Source organism: Phoca vitulina, unplaced genomic scaffold, assembly GCF_004348235.1.
Source record: "Phoca vitulina isolate PV1807 unplaced genomic scaffold, GSC_HSeal_1.0 scaffold2, whole genome shotgun sequence".
In the NCBI taxonomy this organism is placed as follows: domain Eukaryota; kingdom Metazoa; phylum Chordata; class Mammalia; order Carnivora; family Phocidae; genus Phoca; species Phoca vitulina.
The window spans coordinates 25,613,453-25,632,735 of NW_022589705.1; the positions used below are offsets into that span (position 1 = coordinate 25,613,453).

General features: G+C 41.0%; 1 protein-coding gene across 2 annotated transcripts in view; it reads left to right on the forward strand.

Annotated features, from left to right (window-relative positions):
* Window positions 1-11,782: 11,782 nt before the first annotated feature.
* Window positions 11,783-19,283, forward strand: part of TGFBR3 (transforming growth factor beta receptor 3) — a 194,445-nt gene continuing 186,944 nt past the window's right edge. For both annotated transcript variants that reach the window (XM_032423884.1, XM_032423898.1), the window contains exon 1: window positions 11,783-12,099. The gene's annotated coding sequence lies outside the window, so the exon portion shown is untranslated. The remainder of the gene's footprint in view (window positions 12,100-19,283) is intronic.

A 19,283-nucleotide genomic window follows, 5' to 3' on the forward strand; every position in this document is an offset into this window, starting at 1 on the left:
ACACCTAAAGCTAATGTAACCTTGCGTGTCAACTATATTTCAATTTTTAAAAATCATTTTGCCTAAAACATTAGTATTAGAAGCATTTGATTTTGAACCTAAAAAGTGGAGCCATCAATCTAAGTCATTACAAGAGATAATGTGATTAGGAGAGAAAAGTGTTGACTGTGTATTTTTAACATTTTTTGTATATAGTTTTATCTTTAGCAGAGCACTATTTCTGAAATTCTCCTTCTAAAATTACCTGTTGCCTTACTCCTGAACAAATAAAGTTCATTCCGCAGGTATTTACTGAACACCTATTATTTGCCAAACATTGGGTTGAACACTGAAGGTATTTGTTTTGCTATCATTTCAAGAAGCATATTTTATTTGCATTAAGAGAAATTAAAACAGGTTATCTCACATGATGCACAAAAATGAAAAAAGATTTTTTTTTTTGAAAAAAATATTTTAAGGGACACCTGGGTGGCTCAGTCGGTTAAGCGTCTGCCTTCAGCTCAGGTCATGATCCCAGGGTCCTGGGATCGAGTCCCACATTGGGCTCCTTGCTCAGCAGAGAGCCTGCTTCTCCCTCTCCCTCTGCCTGCCGCTCCCCTCCTTGTGTGCTCTCTCTCTCTCTGACAAATAAATAAAATCTTAAAAAAAAATTTTAATATACCAGTTTAAACATTAGCTATTTATGTCAAAATTTTAGTATGATTGCTTTTTTGGGAAACTAGTTTTTTAAATTTCTTCTAAGATTTGCTCAGTCTAGGAATTGAACATGTATCACAGAGAAGGAAAACGGAATGGCTAATATATGAAACCATGTTTGACTTTACTAGGAGTCAAGGCAAAGCAAATCACTTTTTAGATTAAAAAAATTGTAACGTCAGATAGTATCAACTATTGGTGAGAATGTGGACAAGTAGAGTAGTTCATTCCAACAAAGGGAATCTAATTTAATCTAAATCCCTATGGAGTAGGGATCCCTTTGCAATCACATAATTATGAGGTTGGTTTGAGCTTAATGGACCAGTTTATACAAGGAAAATACACTGTAACCAGAACTGTGTTATTATGTTGATAATACCTATGAAATTTTAATTGTTATACTTTTCAACCCAACAATTCCACTTCTAGTTATACATCACAGACTAGAGAAATTGCTGCACACGTGAACAGAAAGATGGGTATAAGAATCTCCTGGGGCGCCTGGGTGGTGCAGTGGGTTAAGTGTCTAACTCTAGGTTTGGGCTCACGTCGTGATCTCAGGGTTGTGAGATCGAACCTCATGTTGGGCTCTGTGCTCAACACGGAGTCTGCTTGAGACTCCCTCTCCTTCCCATCCTTCCTCCCTCCCCCACCCCCACCGCACTCTCTCTCTCTCAAATAAATAAATAAATCTTAAAAAAAATACCGTAGAATATTATCTAGCAGCTTAGAGAAATGAACTCAGTCCACGAATACAACACAGAAGGATTTAAAAATCATAGCTTTGAATGAAAAAGTAAGTTTAGATTATATGCGACTTATGTAACATTGTAAAATAGACACATTCATATTATAAAGCATGGCTCTCTCTATAAACATATGCATATATATTATATACAAACACGCGTATATGTATATGTAAAAGTATAACAAAACACTCTGGAAGGATACACACTAAATCCATGAAAGTGGTTTCCTCTGAAGAGACTGGGCGGGTAATCAGTCTGGACTGGAGTTGGGGAGATCTAGGACACTTTATCTGCAGTGTTTTATTTCTTAAATGTAAAGACAAAGAATTTATTAAAATGTTAACAATTATCAATTCTGGCTGTTGATACATGGGTATTTGTTAGAATCTTTGTATTTTGAAAATCTCTTATAAATAAGAACTTTTTTTTTTTTTTGAGATCAGTCGTCTACTTTGTGCCTAGGTATGGTAACTTGTGCACATCTCAGCCCACACAATAGTAATAAATGGGTCTTGAAACAAAACCTGTGTAATCCTCTGCATAGCTGCACAGCACATTCTCACCAAGCCAACCCAAAAATAACTGAAGGGTAAAAGTATTATTGGATAGAGGGCCCCTCAGTTGACCTTCAGGACTTTTGGATTGTCCATTCAGTTAATCTTGTCACAATCACATAATTATGAGGTTGGTTTGAGCTTAATGGACCAGTATATACAAGGAAAATACACAGTAACCAGAACTGTGCCACATCAAAGCCCTTGGGACATGATGCTTTTCTAGTGTTTCTACATGAGGTTTTCCTAAAGATAACAAAGCCTTTCAAAATATGCTTTTCAGGCATATCACCCTTTCCAACTAATGTACCTCTTCCCCAAGTCAAGTTGTATATTCCCCCCAAATATGCTGATGCTGCGTGTCTACCACATAAATACCCAATGCCATACCATACCTTAGTGGGCTACAAGAGTTTGACAGAACGATACCTATAAAAGCTATAGAGCTGCAGAATTCTATTGAAAAAAAAAACCACTATATCCTCCTCTGAAAGATAATCTTATAAGCTGAAATACCAGTTAGTTCAAAAATACAGGAAAGAGAAAAGCACCCAGGCAAGGATACAAGTACACTCAAGTGTTGCTTGAAATTCCAGCTGAGTTGAAGTCGGAGTTATTTAAGAAAAGTCAAATATCTGAAGAACCCGTTTGGGAGCCTCAGTCTATCCTTTTTTTTTTTTTTTTTTTTTTAAGATACATACCATTTAGCTCTCTGGAAAAAAATGTTGAAAGAGATTTCTATCCAATGGAATGAAATCTGAGACTATCCCAGATCAAATGCAAAGTTATAGTTCAGCATTCCCAGGGAAGTTTTCTTCCCTCCAAACTTCATATTTTGAGAAATTTTGGGCCTTGAGAAAAGTTGAAAGAGTACCCGGTGAAGTTTTGAAGATACCTGGCACAATGAAAGACTGGAAAATAATTCATACGAGGAAAAAAAAATCTATAACATTTACTAACTTATATGTTAGATTTTACAAATGTGCACGAACTCTGCAAATGTATATACTTCGCTTATGCATTTAAATTTAGTAAAATTACATTTCAGGAAAAGCAAGAGAAAATTTGGTGAAGAAAAAAGAGAAAAGAAAAGAAGAGGAACAAAAAGCCTTACCGAATGCACAAAACCCTCTGAAGCTTTTGAGTTTTAAACAGGGCCTGAACAATTAGTTCGCTTGATTTTTAAAACAGAGTTGAAGTTGTTTCAGCATTCCATAGAGAGAGCCGAAGGGGGTACTAGTGGGACTGTGTAGTGTAGGGGACGAGAGGCAAAGAAGGAAATATGTTGTCCTTTCTCCAAGGGAAAAGGTGAGTGGGAAGGGAGGAGACTTGAAGTTGATGAATGCTTCCTTCCTTTCTGTCACACTTGGGGAGTAGCCAAAGACCCTTTAAGTTCTGTTTTTTTCTCTGTTTAGCATTTCAGGATGGCCGCATTTTCCAAGAAGGATGATAGTAGTATGGTAATTTTTATCTCTGTCTCTAAGATTTCTATCTCTAGATCTCTAAGACTGATATGCTAAGGCATTATGTATTATTTCCACTTTTCATGGCAGTTGAATCTCTCCTTTCAGCTAACTTTAGTCAGTATGCTTATGTGCTTTGGTCTGGGGGTTTGGTTTATGTACTCTGTATTAACAGGTCTGACTGAGATCAGGAAGCCCCTTCCTCATGCTAGAACCTCTGGCTTCCAGGTCAAGCTTCATTCATGATGTTTATACCAAATGCTTTCTTCCTGTCTGGACAAATTTGTGCCAATTCTTGCAGATTCAATGTATTCTGCTGTCTCTCGAGTCCTGGCCTGCATAACATCCAAAGCCCTTGGGTCAGTCTCTTGTTGAGCCTCTAGAGGTGCATCTCTCTCAATGGTTGTTGCAAAATTTCACTGTTCTTAGTCTCTGTCTGTGCCACTGTTCTTAGTGGGTTTCTGTCTCTGGAATGAAGCCATTCATTAATTTGGTAATATTTATTGGATACCTGCTAGATGCAAGACATGCCAGGGGGTGCCTGGGTGGCTCAGTCAGTTAAGCGTCTGCCTTCGACTCAGGTCATGATCCCAGGGTCCTGGGATTAAGCCCCACATCAGGCTCCCTGCTCAGTGGAGACTCTGCTTCTCCCTCTACCTGACGCTCTGCCTACTTGTGCTCTCTATCTCTCTGTCAAATTAATTAATTAATTAATTAAAAAAAAAGAGTCCATATTCAGACTCATAGCTATTAAAAAAAAAAAAAAGACATGCCAGGAGCAGGGAATACAGGGCTGATTAGGATAGCCATGGTTCCTGCCTCATGATGCCTGTAATCTAATGTGATCTTACACAGGAAGCCTGTTTTGAACAGGGGCTGGATTATTCACTAATGTGAACTGTACATAGAAAGTACTGAGTAAGTATGTGTGTGTGCATGTATGTATGTTAATGGGTGGGAAGCAAAATTAGAAGCAGGGAGACTAGAGCGATCAAAATTGAATAGGTGAAAAAATGGTATAGTTTAGAGATTATGGTATTTTAACTACAATAGAAATAGTGGGAAGTAATAATTTGAAGGAAGAGCAAACGTTTGATTTTTCTACTGAGCAAATTGAGGGGAGATGTTGAGATGTCAACTAGGTACATGAGTTTGGAGTTCAGGAGAGAAGTCTACGCTAGAGACAATTGTTATTTATTTATTTGACACAGAGAGAGAGCACAAGCAGGGGGAGTGGCAGGCAGAGAGAGAGGGAGAAGCAGGCTCCCCACAGAGCAGGGGGAACCCGATGCGGGACTCGATCCCAGGACCCCAGGGGTCATGACCTGAACCAAAGGCAGTCACTTAACCAACTGAGCCACCCTGGCGCCCTAGAGATAAAATTTTGAAAATTAACAATGTGTAGATATACTTAAAGAGATGATTCTAGATGATAACACTTTGAGAGTCTAAACAGAAGAAAAGGAGATCAAAGACCCTACCCTTGGACAAGCCATCATTTAGGTTCTGGGAGCAAGACAAGGAGTGAGCATAAAAGGATCAGCCAGTGGAGTAAGAGGGAAACCACTAATGCTCCATGTCCCTGCAGCCAAATAAAATGTCTCAAGGAAGAGAGAGTGAGCTCCTGGGTCATAAGCTATTGAGTGGTTAAGTAAGATGAAAAGTGAGGATTTGTCACTGGTCTGGCCACAGGGTGACCTTGACAAGAGTAGGATCTGATTGGAGCTAGTTGAGGAGGAAATGGTGGGTAAAGAAGCATGGGCAACAAAATAGATACCCCCTTTTGAGGAGTTTTACTATAAGAGGAGTAGAGAAATGGGGGTGAGATGCATATGTGGGGTTGAGTAAGATTTTCTAAAATCAGAAACATTATAGTATGTTTGAAAGTTGTAAGTTGATGGGAATGATATGAGAGAGAAATCTGAGGATACAGGTGAAAGGAATTACTACAGGATGAAAGTCCTTCAGTAGTTGAAGGAATGGAATCTAGTGTGCAGATAGAGGGAGGAGGACCAATTCATGCAGAGTAAAAAGAAAGAAATCAGAACAGAGACAAATAGACACAGATAAATTGGCAGATGTGGTGGTTGGAAGGTGAGGATATTTTCTTCTGAAGGCTTCAATATTCTTCAATATTCTTAGTAAAATATGAAGCAAAGTCATCAATTGAGTTCAAGTAGAGGGTGGAAGGTATGAAGATTTGAGGAAAGAGGAGGAGAAATAAAATAACCTCTTGGAGAATAAGAGACTGAGCTCATAAGGAAAACATAGTCGGATTGCTGAGCAGCATTAAGAACCCATTGAGCACTGTGGTCTTAAATTTAAAGTGAGATCACTCATGGTTGTGGACGGTGAAAAAGTGGTAGGGATAATGGGTTACAGATTCTGGTGGGGATCATTAGAATTGTTGGAGCCAAGATACTAGAGGGCATGAGTTGGAACAGTAAAGACTGGGGGTCAGAGAGGAATGCTTGATACTGAGATTTGGGGGGTGCCTGGGTGGCTCAGTTGGTTAAGCATCTGCCTTCAGCTGGGGTCATGATCTCAGGGTCCTGGGATTAAGCCCCGCATCATCGGGCTCTCAGCTCAGTGGGGAATCTGCTTCTCACCCCTCCCCACCGCTCCCCCTACTTATGTTCTCTCTCTCTCTCAAATAAATAAATAAAACTTAAAAAAAAAGAAAGAAACTGAGATTCGGGAGGTGGAGCAGTTATTTCTGATGAACAGACCCTGACATTATCATGGTAGTAAGCAAGTGCAGTAGGGTGGAAAAGCTGGTCACTGGAAAGGAAAAAGTCAAAGAACTGAGGGCCCAGAGTTTTCCAGAGGCAGAATATACAAGGGATTTTACTGTTAATTTGTCATAAATCTCAGACGGCAAACTGGAGGTTGAGAAAGGGAGAAAGATTGAATTAAGTTAGGGGATGTTGAGAGCCATATGATGTTAAGAATCCAGGTGATAAGCAATGACTTAGAAGCCTTGGATTTCTTTCTTTCTCTTTCTTTCTTTCTTTTTTTTTTTTAAAGATTTATTTATTTATTTTAGAGAGAGAGAGTATAAGTTGGGTGGGGAGTAATAGAGGGAAAGGAGGTAGAATCTCCAGCAGACTTCCCGCTGAGGGCAGAGCCACCATGGGGCTGACATGAGGCCGACGTGGGGCCTGATCCCAGGACCCCAAGATCATGACCTGAGCCAAAACCAAGAGATGGTTGCTCAACAAACTGAGCCACTCAGGTGGCCAAGAAGCCTTGGATTTCTTATGGGGACTGATGGAAACAGGACTGTGAGGCCCTTATAGTCTCTTACAGGAAAGTGAATAATCCATTCTTATTCTAGCGTCTTTCTTAGGACCAGTCTCTCAGGCACTCCTGTTTTATAGGCTTTGCATTCCTTTGTCATTGTTCAGAATGGTCTTTCAATTGTCTGCATCCGCTGAATCCTCAGCTCACTTCTTACCTTGCTCTGATCATCTCAATTTTCCTAGCACTTACAGTCACATTTGATAGTTAACATGTAATATTTTTTTGTTCCTTAGTTATCTTTTTATTATATTTCCTGTCACCTCTATATCTTTTACCACTTAATATGGCTTAGCAAATTTCAGTGAATATTGGTTGGATTTTGGAACATGAAAGAAACTAATGTCTTCCAGAAAGCAGCATAAATTGTAAGAGTAAGCTGGGGAAACTTTAAAGGAAATTTTAATTAAATATTTTATAACACATTTCTCAAATGTTAACAATGTAAAGACTCTTTTTAAAGAAAAAATTCGCAGGGACCTCTGGGAATAAGTTTCCCACTTTGAAAAACACTGACTTAAGAAAACTAAAGTCATTATCATTAAAACAAAAATACAAAATGAAAACAAACTTCTTATTGAACTCATTACTGAAATCAAAAGAATGTGTCTGCAGAACCCAGTTGAGAAACCCTCCTGCTTAGATTACATATTAAAAGAATAGTGAGTGACCTAAAGAAATGTATAACAAGTAACTTTGTAATGAATACATGGAAATATCCATTTTCAAAATATGTTTGGAAATGAATTTTATAAGGCCAAACTTAAATCAAGGCCTTCCACAGAGTAAGTGCTCAATAATAACAACAGTAATAACAGAAGGTCAATAACAATGGCAATAATAATTTTAAAATTTGGGTATTTAAAAAAATTTGGGTATTTTTAGTAGTTTCTTATATTTGTCAAAATGAAGGTGATGAAATTTGTAATATTCACAGATATTCACTGGGTGCTCCTTGTCTTTTTTTGGTTTCCCACATAAAATAACATGTCCTGGTTTGTAATTTTTTTTTTCTTTTTCCTTCTCCAGGCCAAAACAAAAGTTCTCCACAGGGCAGCTATGGAGGTGGGGGCCAGGGTGAAGTCTTCCCTCTGAAATCCCTGCTCCCTGAGACAGCGGGAGCAGGCAGTCTGCCACATCCCCTACGGAGCTAAGACCACAGGGATCTTAGGGGGGGTTGCTGTTACTTTGAAATGGTGTGAGGTTTCCTGCTTTGTCAGAAGCCCTACCGAGGGGGAAATTGAAGGTGCATTGTGGAAGCCTCCATTGGAGGTTCCTGCACCGGCACAGGAAATGATAAGTTTGCAGGAACTATGGTTACTCTAAGGGAATTTGCTTTGGATTTTTATTTCTAAATTCTCTGAGGCATCCCTCAGGCCTGAATCAGGTGTCTGTTTTGGGCTCTGCTCTGCATGCAGGTTCATCTGACAGTACGTTTTCCTCATTAATTTGAAATTGGCCAGCCACAAATTTCATCAGCGAAAACCAAATTCTAATCTTGGGTATAGATATAGAAAATGTGGCTTTAGATTATGTTGCTATAGAAAACACCTACAGGTATGAATTGGAATCTTTATAGGCGATTTTTAGAAATAAAGTAGTAAATCTGTCTGTAGTAATAGGTCAACCAAGGAGAAAATAGGAGCACATATTTGTAGTTCGTAGACCAGTATCCTGTCACAACACTATGGAACATTTGGTTCATGTTCTGTCACACATTCTTAAGAATAGTTATGCAATTGCCTCCAAGATGTTGGCTGTTTCAGACAACCTTTAAAGTTAGGGTCCCTTCTCCCCTTTACTGGGTGAAAGTAATCTATTTTTATGTGGTGGTAGTGGGTAATATTTCTCCTACACAAACTTTTGTTTTTATCTTTTGAAACTTTTAAAGAATTGAGCCTAAAGAAATAAGACTCTCTCTATGCGTGGAAGGAGGCTGTCTTTGACCTGTTGCAGCCCAAAGTGGATGTTCAGAGCAGACTGTGGGGCCAGGGGACCTGGCTCTGCCACTTGCTGGTTGTGTGACTTTGGACAAGTTACTTGAGTTCTCTTTTCATGTTTTCTAATCTGTGAAATGAGGATACTAGAGCTATTATAAGGATTTAGTGAGTTAGACTTTGTCAAGTGCAAAGCATGTGCGAAGTACTATATGAGGACCTGTTAAAAAAGAAAAACCAAATCATTTTCTAATGATACAGTTTTTCAGAAATTTGAGGTGTTTGCTTCTATAAGGAACATAAACAGGTTAGTATGAATTTGTTCAGTTGTCTGCTAATCAACAGTATCTGGAGATAGGTCACTAAATATGAGTCCTCGTAAAATGAACAGTTCTGCACCTGTAGGAGGGGAGGTTCCTTGTGAGAAACACAGCCTCAGTAAATTACTGAGACTCTGGCTATCACACATTTTTTTCCAAGTGCGATAAAGTGCACCTCTTTATTTCAGCCCTCTGCTTATAATTCTTTCTGAAAAATTTCAGAAAAAATGAGCAAGACACCACCTTGGACCAAAGGAATCTTGTATATTATGGTGACAAATACTATAACTTGGAAGCAGTCCTGATTCGTAACCAATGAAAGGAGAGGATTCATTCCTCCCAAATCAGTTAATATTGCCCTTAATAAAAGATAGGGGAATCATTTTTTTAGAACTTTGCTGGGGAACCAAAAATGTAAGTTTATTTTAAAGCTTTGCTCAATGTTTCTGGTTTCTGGATTTATGAAAATAATATCACATTATTACTGTAAAGATTTGAAGAGAAAATACCTCTAGACATTGTCAGTTTTGTAACTACCTATATAATTTCTTGTGTTTTTCCATATCATCTATTTAAACTGCAGAACTAATTAAATAACCCTGAATTTTAAAGATGTTTTGCCCCCAAAAATAAAACAAAACCAAACAAACCCAAAAAACAAAACACACACACACACACACACACACACACACACACACACACCCCAGAACCCAACCAGCCCCAAATCCCTCAAACCTTTCATTTTGCCAATATGTAAAGCTTTCGGGAGCAGTATGCTCTGCTGGTTGAAGACTTGGGCTCAGAACTAGATGGATGTGGGTTTGAATCCTGGACCTCCCACTTATTAGCTATGCTATTGTGACAAGTTATAAGGCCTTAGCATATATGTAGGTTTGTACATGGGCCTCAGTTTGCATATAACCTTATAGAGCTGTGAGGAGTAAATATATTCACATGTATAGAATGTTTTGGACTCTGCTTGGCACAGAGTAATTGTTCAATAGATGTTGATAGTTACATTATCGAGAATCTGGCTCCATTGTGAACAGTCATTTCACTCTTCAAAGGCAAGACACTCCTAAGAATTAAGTTACTTAGGACTTGGTTTTTCTCTCTCTCTTCTTCTACCATGCCATTTTATTTAGAAATTGGAAAGCCTTGGGATGCTTGGCTGGCTCAGTCAGTAGAGCATGAGATCTCAAAGTTGTGTAGAGTTAGGGTAGAGTTTACTTTAAAAAAAAACTTGAAAAAAAAAAGAAATTAGAAAGTTGTAACATGATTGATACGTTTAAATGTAGGATTAGATATTCACACCCAATTCAAGTGTTCATGTCTGCGCTTGAAACTAAAATTTGACCGTGTGAGGCACGAATACTATGTAATTTGAGTCTATGAGAAATCTAAGGCCTTAAGTCTAGAGAGACTATATCAAAGCTGAGGCTAACTTCACCTAGACTGCTTTGCCTTCAGGGTATCATGGCTATGTATATCTCCAAGGCCTAGTTCAACCCTCTCAAGCAGTAGGTGCTCAATAAATATTGGTAAGGAAGGAATGGTCCATTGAGGAGGTTTTTAAAGTAAGCCAGGTAATCAAAGATGATTTGACCTTTATGAAAGTATCTCCTGGATTCCCTCTGTATAGGTACAAGAGAAAGAGGGTAAGAAATACTTCTTTTCTCAAAGTGGGGAAATGGAGTAACTTTCCAACTAATAATATAAGCAATAGTATAAGAAACCTCTCTATTCCATTCCAGTATATTAAAGGCCTAGGACTTTAAAGCTGGGAGAGGTCTCCTAGGCCAAGTTCCTCTCTCTACAGAGGAGAAAACAGCCTCGGAGAGTTTAAGTTGTTTGTCCAACTGGAAGTCCAGTCTCAGAAATCTCTCAGCACATGATCATTTCACCAGCCCGTTGGTAAAACAGTGTCCTGTGACTTAAGGATGTCGTTTAATAGAAAAACGAGGTGTAAGCACGAGTATCAAAGTGGCGTTCTGCTTACTGCATTCATCACTCGTCCAATGGGCAGTTCACAGGCACAGGTAGGTACGCAGAAGTTGCACCCTCGTTTCCATCGCGCCGAAGCTAGGGTAACGCCGGTAAAGCTGACCTAGCTCCTTTATTTGTATTAATTTATTCAGCGAGCAGGGAGAAGGGCTGGGGAAGGCGTTCTCCGCTGTGAGAGGAGGAGGCAAGACCCCACTGACGCCCACCATCAGAGCGCATCTTGAGATAACAAGCAGGATTAGGGGTGGGAAAGACAAACAGGGACAGGATGAATGTGTACAGGTGTGTGTGTGGGGGGGGCTTTGCTAAGGAGTGGGCAAGAGGGTGTGATCAGTTTACTGGAGGATTTAGAATTTTTATTATCAAGACTGAGGTAAACCAAATAAAAACCCAACGCCTCCAGAGACCTGGAAAGTTTGAAGGACGCAGTTTGAGGGAGCAGATCCGTGCAGCTGGCGTCCGCGTCCCCACCGCCCCCAGGACTGAGACACCCACTCGCCGCCCCACCTCGGGCGCGCAGCAGCCCCGCGGTTCCCCGTGCTCCTTCTCTCCCTCCCTCCTCAGCCCGAAGGGAAACGCTGGCTCCAGCAGCGCTCGGGACTCATCCATCAGCAGGGGAGGAAAAGGGGGAGGAGAGAGGAGGCGGGCGGCGGGAGGAGGAGTTTCTCCGCCGCGCGGAGCCCTCGGTGGGGCGGCGGCGGAGCGCCCTTCCCCCCGCGCGCTGATTGCTGTGGCGCCCTGCCCGTCCCCGCCCGCGTGTGTGTGTGAGGGAGAGCGAGTGCGCTGCGTCGGCCCGATGGGGGTAATCGAGGGTTTCGGGGACGCCGAGCGGCGCTTTCCTCTTCCCAGTGAGTGAGGGAGGGAGATCGGCGGCTCTCGTGCCCGGCCACTTTCCCTGGGCGATTCCTGGAGCTCCGTGCAGGAGGTGAAAGTCCCGGCGGGTCCGGATGGCGTAGTTGTGCCGCGGCGCAGCAACCGCCGGAGCTCGCGGCCGCCGGGCGCTGGGCGGGGAAACTTTCCTCCGCTTTCCTCCAACTTGCGGCGGGTGGATCTCCGCTTGACACACCGCCTCCGAGGTACGTGCGGGCCCGGCCCCGCGGCGCTACAGCCCGCGCCGGGACGCCCCTGGCCGCGCCACTAGCCCTGCGCCCGTTCCGGCCGCGGGCTCTGCAGGCTGCGCGGTGCCTGTGGGCGCTGCGCGAGGCTCCGTGCCTGTTCGCGGCCGGGGTCGCACCGGCCGCCCGGACCCCCGGGCTTGGGAGGGCGGTGTTGGTCCAGCAGTGTTTACGCTCGGAGGAGCCAGGACCCGTGGCCCGCGGTGCGTGGGGAGCGGCCGTCCTGGGTCGGGTGGGCAGCGCTCGGGGCGATGCGCTGTCCTGGGGAAGACGCCTCCTCCTGCACGCCTGTCCTCGCTCTTCCTCTCCTTGGTTTCTTCCGACCCCCGCGGGGCGCGCGGGCCACTTCCATCTGGGCGCGTGACAGCGTCGGTGGGAAAGGTTTGTTGTGGGTTTGCACTCATTTGCAGTTGCGGAGGCTGCGCCCTGGGACTCGCGCACCGACGGGAGCTGCGCTCCCCGCAGCGGGCGCCCTCCGGGTGTTGTGCTGGCGGCGCGGATCGCTGCCGCCCGGAGCCCCGCAGAGAGCGCTCCCCCTGTTAACAGATTAGCCCATTACCCAGGTCAGTTTGAAGGCTTCTCTTAGCATGTTCATTTGATTAGAACAAACTGGAAATCTTGGGCTGTGCTAGAAGAATCTGCTTGCAGACTTGTTATTATTAGGGCATTTGCCCACTTTCCAGAATCACGTAGGGTAGGGAGCCGGCGTTGTCAAGCGTGAATTACCTTGGCACCGTGGATTTAGTGTGTACTAAAAGAGCTGAGAGAAGAAAATCGCTCATTTCCTTAGCTGTGAAATGGGAATAATAATGGGTCTCATAAAGTCACTGTGAGGATTGAATGATTTAATATATGTGAAGTAACTACAACAGTGCCTGGCACCGAGCAAGCGCTACACGAGTGTTAGAGCAGCTTGTCCTGAGCCCAGAGGTGATGGGAAAAGAGCAAAGAGGGTAAAGGATGGTAGAGTGACAGCCTGAGATGGGGAACCATGCGTTTTCTGAATATCTCCCTTAGAAGAAAAGTGAGCGGTTTGGGTGGAAAGAAGTCTGTAAGTAACGAAGCACATGTCAAGACCTTTTAATTTTCCTGAAATGGTACTTTAAGGCTGCGAACGGTTATTTCACTGTGAAATCAGCTATTTTTCTTGAGTAATAATAGCTAACGTTTACTGAGCCCAAACTGTGTCACTCTCCTATATGCCTTGCAGACCACTTAAACCTCACACCCACTCTGTGGTTAAAACACTATTAGCCCCATTTCACAGATGAGACTATAGAGGTTAGTTACTTGCCCTAGCAACATAACTTTCTGTTCTGGCTTCAGAGCTAGCTTAGTCACCGAGTGCAGGAGGTGCAGTCAGATTTGTGTGCAGTGAGCCCAGGGTCTTCTGCTGTTGTTCAGCTTCCCATTTTAGTTGGACATACCCCTTGAAACAGGAATAAGGTATCTGTAATTAATTTAGGTGATGTACTTATTGGGGTGCTGCATTACAGCTCTGAAACTGGATCCAAGTAATTAAAAACAGAACCCTGATTGGTATTAATATGAATCTTTATTCTTAATTTCTTTTATTCTCTACACATCGTCAGAGTTACTTGGCTTCCTTAGGAAACAGCTTGGGGTTGGCACAGGAGGCAGGGAAATAATTCTTACCCCCTTAAGGGCTATTAAAATGAAATTGATTTCATGCCATTGTGTCAGTTAAAGGATGTTGCTCTGTTTCTTGGTGTTCTCTGCTTTTGGCTTTAATTCTGCATTGTTTAGTGTTTCAAGGCTTCAGCATATTTTCAGCCCTTCAGTTTGTCTTTGTCATTTGTCAACTTTAATTTTTCCTGTTTTGATGGAATCGGACCATTATATGGCAGCTTTGCTTAACAACTGTTGATCCAGCTCATGTTTTTAAATATAAAAATCACCAACTTACTTTTGAACCCCAGCACTTCAAAGGCAACCCCTGGGGAATCCGTTGTTACTTTGAGTTATCAGCCAATAGGGGGAGTATAACACACCATTGATGTCTATCAGGCACTTAAACCAGTTTTTAGGGTGTCAAACATACATTTCAGAAACGGAAAACGTTGTGGCTTTATCTAGCAAAATCACCAAATTGCTTTCTGAGTTTACAGTGGAAAACTGGGTTTAATTTCAACTGATTACAATAAGAATGACCTTGAGGACCAGCCCTATATGTTGGACGTATGTCAAGAACTCTGGTGGCTGGACAGATATTAAATATACTCACATGTCATTTTCTCCGTTTGTTTTCCCTAAGTGTATGTAAGGTAATTTTGTGCACTTTGAATAATATTTCAAGTTATCCAGGAGAACTGGGAGTCCAAAGAGATCCACTGTGAATCTTTTTGTAATGATCCTCATTTGTCTTTTGTAGAAAATTGGATGTAGTGAATTTGTTCTCAGGGAGGATGGTGTACTTATAATCCTGTCATTATCATTCCTCATCAACATTTTCCAAGTGCAAGACAGTGAGGGATTGTTATCCTGAGTAACAGCAATTCTAGGCATTCTTCAGAGGCTTATATTTTAGTAAATAGTAATAGTTCAGAAGTATCATACTTGTCTAGTAGAAGTGTGAAGTGTCTATAGACACTCATTCTTGTAAATATAATACAAGCATTATTTAAGAATTAACATACTTGGAAAAACAGTGAAACTGAGTTTCATTTATTTCTAAAGATTTTATTTATTTATTTGACAGAGAAAACACGTGCGCACACAAGCAGGGGGAGAGGCAAGCAGAGGGAGAGGGAGAAGCAGGCTCCCCATTGAGCAGGGAGCACAATGCAGGACTCAGTCCCCGGACCCTGGGATCATGACCTGAGTGGAAAGCAGACGCTTAACCGACTGAGCCACCCAGGTGCCTCTGAAACTGAGTTTTATTTATTTATTTATTTATTTTAAAGATTTTATTTGTTTATTTCATGGAGAGAGACACAGCGAGAGAGGGAACACAAGCAGGGGGAGTGGGAGAGGGAGAAGCAGGCTTCCCGCTGAGCAGGGAGCCCGATGTGGGGCTCGATGCAGGGCTCGATGGGGGCTCGATCCCAGGACTCTGGGATCATGACCTGAGCCGAAGGCAGTCACTCAACGACTGAGCCACCCAGGCGCCCCTGAAACTGAGTGTTATTTTATTTTATTTTTTATTTTTAATAAAGATTTTATTTATTCATTTGAGACACAGAGATACAGAGAGAGAGAGCATGAGCAGGGAGAGAGGCAGAGGGAGAAGGAGAAGCAGGCTCCCTGCTGAGCCAGGAGCCCGATGTGGGGCTCGATCCCAGGACCCTGGAATCATGACCTGAGCCGAAGGCAGATGCTTAACCATCTGAGCCACCCAGGCGCCCCCTGAAACTGAGTTTTAAAAAAGGTTTTCAATCTGCCTGCAGTTTTGTAGGCCAGTTTCCTTTCTTGTTTCTTGTGTATCAGGTAGTTTTGACTTTATTTCATTTAGCAAGCTAGGGTCATGTGGATCCTTTTAAAAAATAACTTTCAAATTTAGTCCCTTCTTTCTAAATCTCAGCATTGCAAAAGTTACTTCAGGGTAACATCTTATTTAGGATTTAACTTAGTCTTCCATGCTCTGATATAGTTCATACTCTTCAGCAAACATTTTTCAGCCCCCTACCGCTAATAGACTTCTGGTTCCTGGTCTTGGAGTTTGGCAAATTAGCTGTCCTCTTTCCAGCCTCTGATAGCAGGGGGCCAAGATGCCTTAAGGCTTCCTAAGGCTTTGTCTTGGAAAGCCTTTATAGATTGACAGAATTGGTTTGCTTAAAAGAAGGTATTGTCCTATTCTTTTTAAGACTTAAAGGAATTAATCTTCCCCCTTTTTTTGCTCTTAACAGCTATTTGAAAATGATTTTTATCAGTTTTGTTTTGTACATTGGAGCATTTTCCTTGTGATTTTTAACTTTTGAAATTTTGAAACTTAATATTGACTACCTTTTGAAATTTGCATAACTCAAGTAAGTAAATGTTTTTAGGGGACTTTGTAACTTGTAAGTAATCTTGTATCACCTCTAGAAATATGGACAGATTGGAATGTAAAAGAGTGAATCTAGGTGATATGAAAAGCTAGCCTTCCACAAATAACAGTGAGCCTTGAACAATTTCAGTAAGAGATTTTGTGGCTTTGAAAGAAAATTACTGCACCAAGATCCATGGCAGTAATTTCTCTGGTTTCACATCTTCAGAGTTAACACTTGGAATGATAGCATTGTCTCTTTTTCATAAAACACAAACTAATTTGTTTGGTTTCTAGTCAAGCTGAAATAAATCAACACAGCTTGGAAGGACTTTATAAAAAATGATCTAGGTTCATTTCCTGGGCTCTGTCCATTTCTAGATTTCTTGCTTTATATCTTTTGAAATAGAACATTTGTTTGTTAAGTGACATTGAGCTTTATTTTCTCTGTTTGCAAAGTCCTTGCTTAAAATTTAGCACAGATTTCCGAGCATTTTTCCTTCTTTCAGAAGGAGAGTAGTGATTCTTATCTCTCAACCAAGATGTGTGCAATATTTAGTGTTTGAAACAACATTTGTAAACATTCTGCTTGAGGCCACTCTGATTTGGACCTTACGCATTTTTTATTCTTTAGTTTTCTAGGTCAAACTTCAACACTTAATAAGAGGATAACTAACTAAGGGTATACTTACAAGGCATGGTACCTTTTAAAATTGAGATTATTACTGAAAGTCTGAAATAAGAGCCCTAGAGTCATGCCCTTAGGCCATCCTGATATCTCCTGCTTAAGGTAATCATAGGAAAAAAAAAGATTAATACTGACGTTTGTGCTGAAACTTTTTTCAAGTCTGGCAAGAGGACTCTGAATTAGAATAGAGTGTGGCAAAGTTCATTTTTAGGATTTAATGTTAAATTGTTGCCACAGTAATAATTTATAATTAAATCTAAAATGTTATCTCTATCTTTACTTTATGAAAAAGGATGGTAATACAGAAGCATATACTCTCCCTATCTCTTGGACACTGGATTCCAGGGGAAAGGGGGTCAGAATGGGGCGCTGTTTGCAGAGGAAGAAGCATCTACTTGTTTGTCCTTCCAAGTACATAATTCGTTTCCCTGGTACATGCTGAAGGTCAGGATTTTGTGTGAAATTGCAGATGGAACATTTGTAAAAACACATTTAAGTTGATTAGTCCTTGAAAAAATGATCTTTAGAAAACAGTCTTTATAATACTAGTCCCTGGGCTTTCCTGTTGATTGGATTCCCCTGGAAGAAGGTCTGCGGTTTTATAGGTCTGATGACTAACCCCACTGATGGGTAAGAACACCAAATGGACCAGGTGGACGGTTGAGCAGAACTTTGGATTTCTTTTTTTAAATTCTTATTTACTATTTTATTAACGGAAACTTGATGAATGCTTAATTTCAGTTTGGTGTGTGAAAAGATTCCCTTTTGGGAGTATAATTCTGTTAGCATTTTTAGTGGTTTATGTATTTTGACAGTATGAAATCGGTCATTGGATGCAAAAATACGGCGGTGCCTATTTGCAGATTTCATTTCGCAATTAACTGTATGATGATTGCTGGAGCAGAAGGTGGCATACATATATATATATATATATATATATAAATGTATATATATAATTGGAAGGTTGTTTTAAGTAAAATATTTAGATTCCAATCTCAAAGCCCTGTATCTTTTGTGTGGCACTGCCTGTGTTGTTATGAGTTACCTCTTTTTTATTTTTCCTTTAGAACAAAACATACTCAAACACAAAACTCTCTTCTGAGTGTCCATAAAGAATAAATGTCTCATTTTGTTATATTAGACTTCGTATAGTTGGCTGGCAAATTAACTTCAAGTTTGAGGGAAAGCACCATTGACTCATTACGTACATTTTGCATTATTACATTGTAAGGTCTTCCCTATATGTGTGGGAGAAGTTTCTGATCTTCTAAATGGGCATCTTTACTATTGCTGGTTTATCTCTTTTTGTTAAAGCCTTTCTGAGCAGACATTCCTTAGTTTTCTTATTCTTCTGTCCTTATAGAGATTGTTACCTGTCGTGTATTCATCATATACCATCTGAATCATGAAAAAATTACTTAGGATAACAACCAACTTTGTGAAGACACACCTATCTTTTTCTTTTGTATTCATCATATTCATCCATTACAGTTGTTGCACAACCATTGGATGCATCGTGTTTTTGGAGCCAGGGGAAGGAAGACCTACTTGATACACTTCACATTTCACTTTTTTTGTTTTTTGTTTTTTTTTGTATTTATGCCTTTTTCAGTTTGTGGCGTCCTTTATTTCATTATTAGAGTTGTTGCTTTCTAAGATATTCAAGATTTTAATTTCATTTAGTGTGTGGGCTAATAAGGTTTCCTGTAGAACTTGTCCTACTAAATTCTTCAAAATAGTTCCAGAAAGCATCCCATTTAGATACCTTGCTGGGTGTAGGGCTTTTGGTGATGTTCAAACGGGAGATAACTGAACACAAAGCAGAATTCTGTTTAGCTTAACCATGTAGACAAGGGAGGGTAGCATCTAATTCATTAGGACAAAATGCACTTTTGTATAGTAATGAGGGATTTAAGTGTTTTCTTTGGAATTAAGATATATTTTAAGTAGGTATATAGGTAAAAGGTTTGCAAAAGAAACTTTGCTAAGGCCGAGGTTCTCTAGTTGGCAATTCCTGTAACCCCGAAGATCCTGTTCTCTGAAGCCAGGAACAAGCAGTCTGTTTCCAATTATATATCACAAAAATAGGGAAATCAAGCCAAGGAAAATGATCATTTGGGGGTTGGGTTGCTTTTTTGTAGAGGGTAAAGGAGAAAGGACTGTAGATGCACATTTAAAAAAAATCTGCTAGTCTTTCTGGTTGGCTTTCAAATTTTTCTCAAGTGTTTTGTATCGGAAATTAAGAATAAATCTGGGATTAAAAACTCTTCCCTCAGCTCCTTTTTGTTTCTCAGAGAGCAAAGAGAAGAGTAGTCAGGCAGATTCTGCTGACACTGACTGGTGTTTTTGGTAAGCCTTTTCCAGTCCCAAAGGTGTCTGGTTATGGACTCCCAGCATCATACCAGGTAGTCGGTGCTGTGGGGTTTTTGTTACACTTTTTACCTTACTCAGATGGAAATGTGGTCCCTGCTG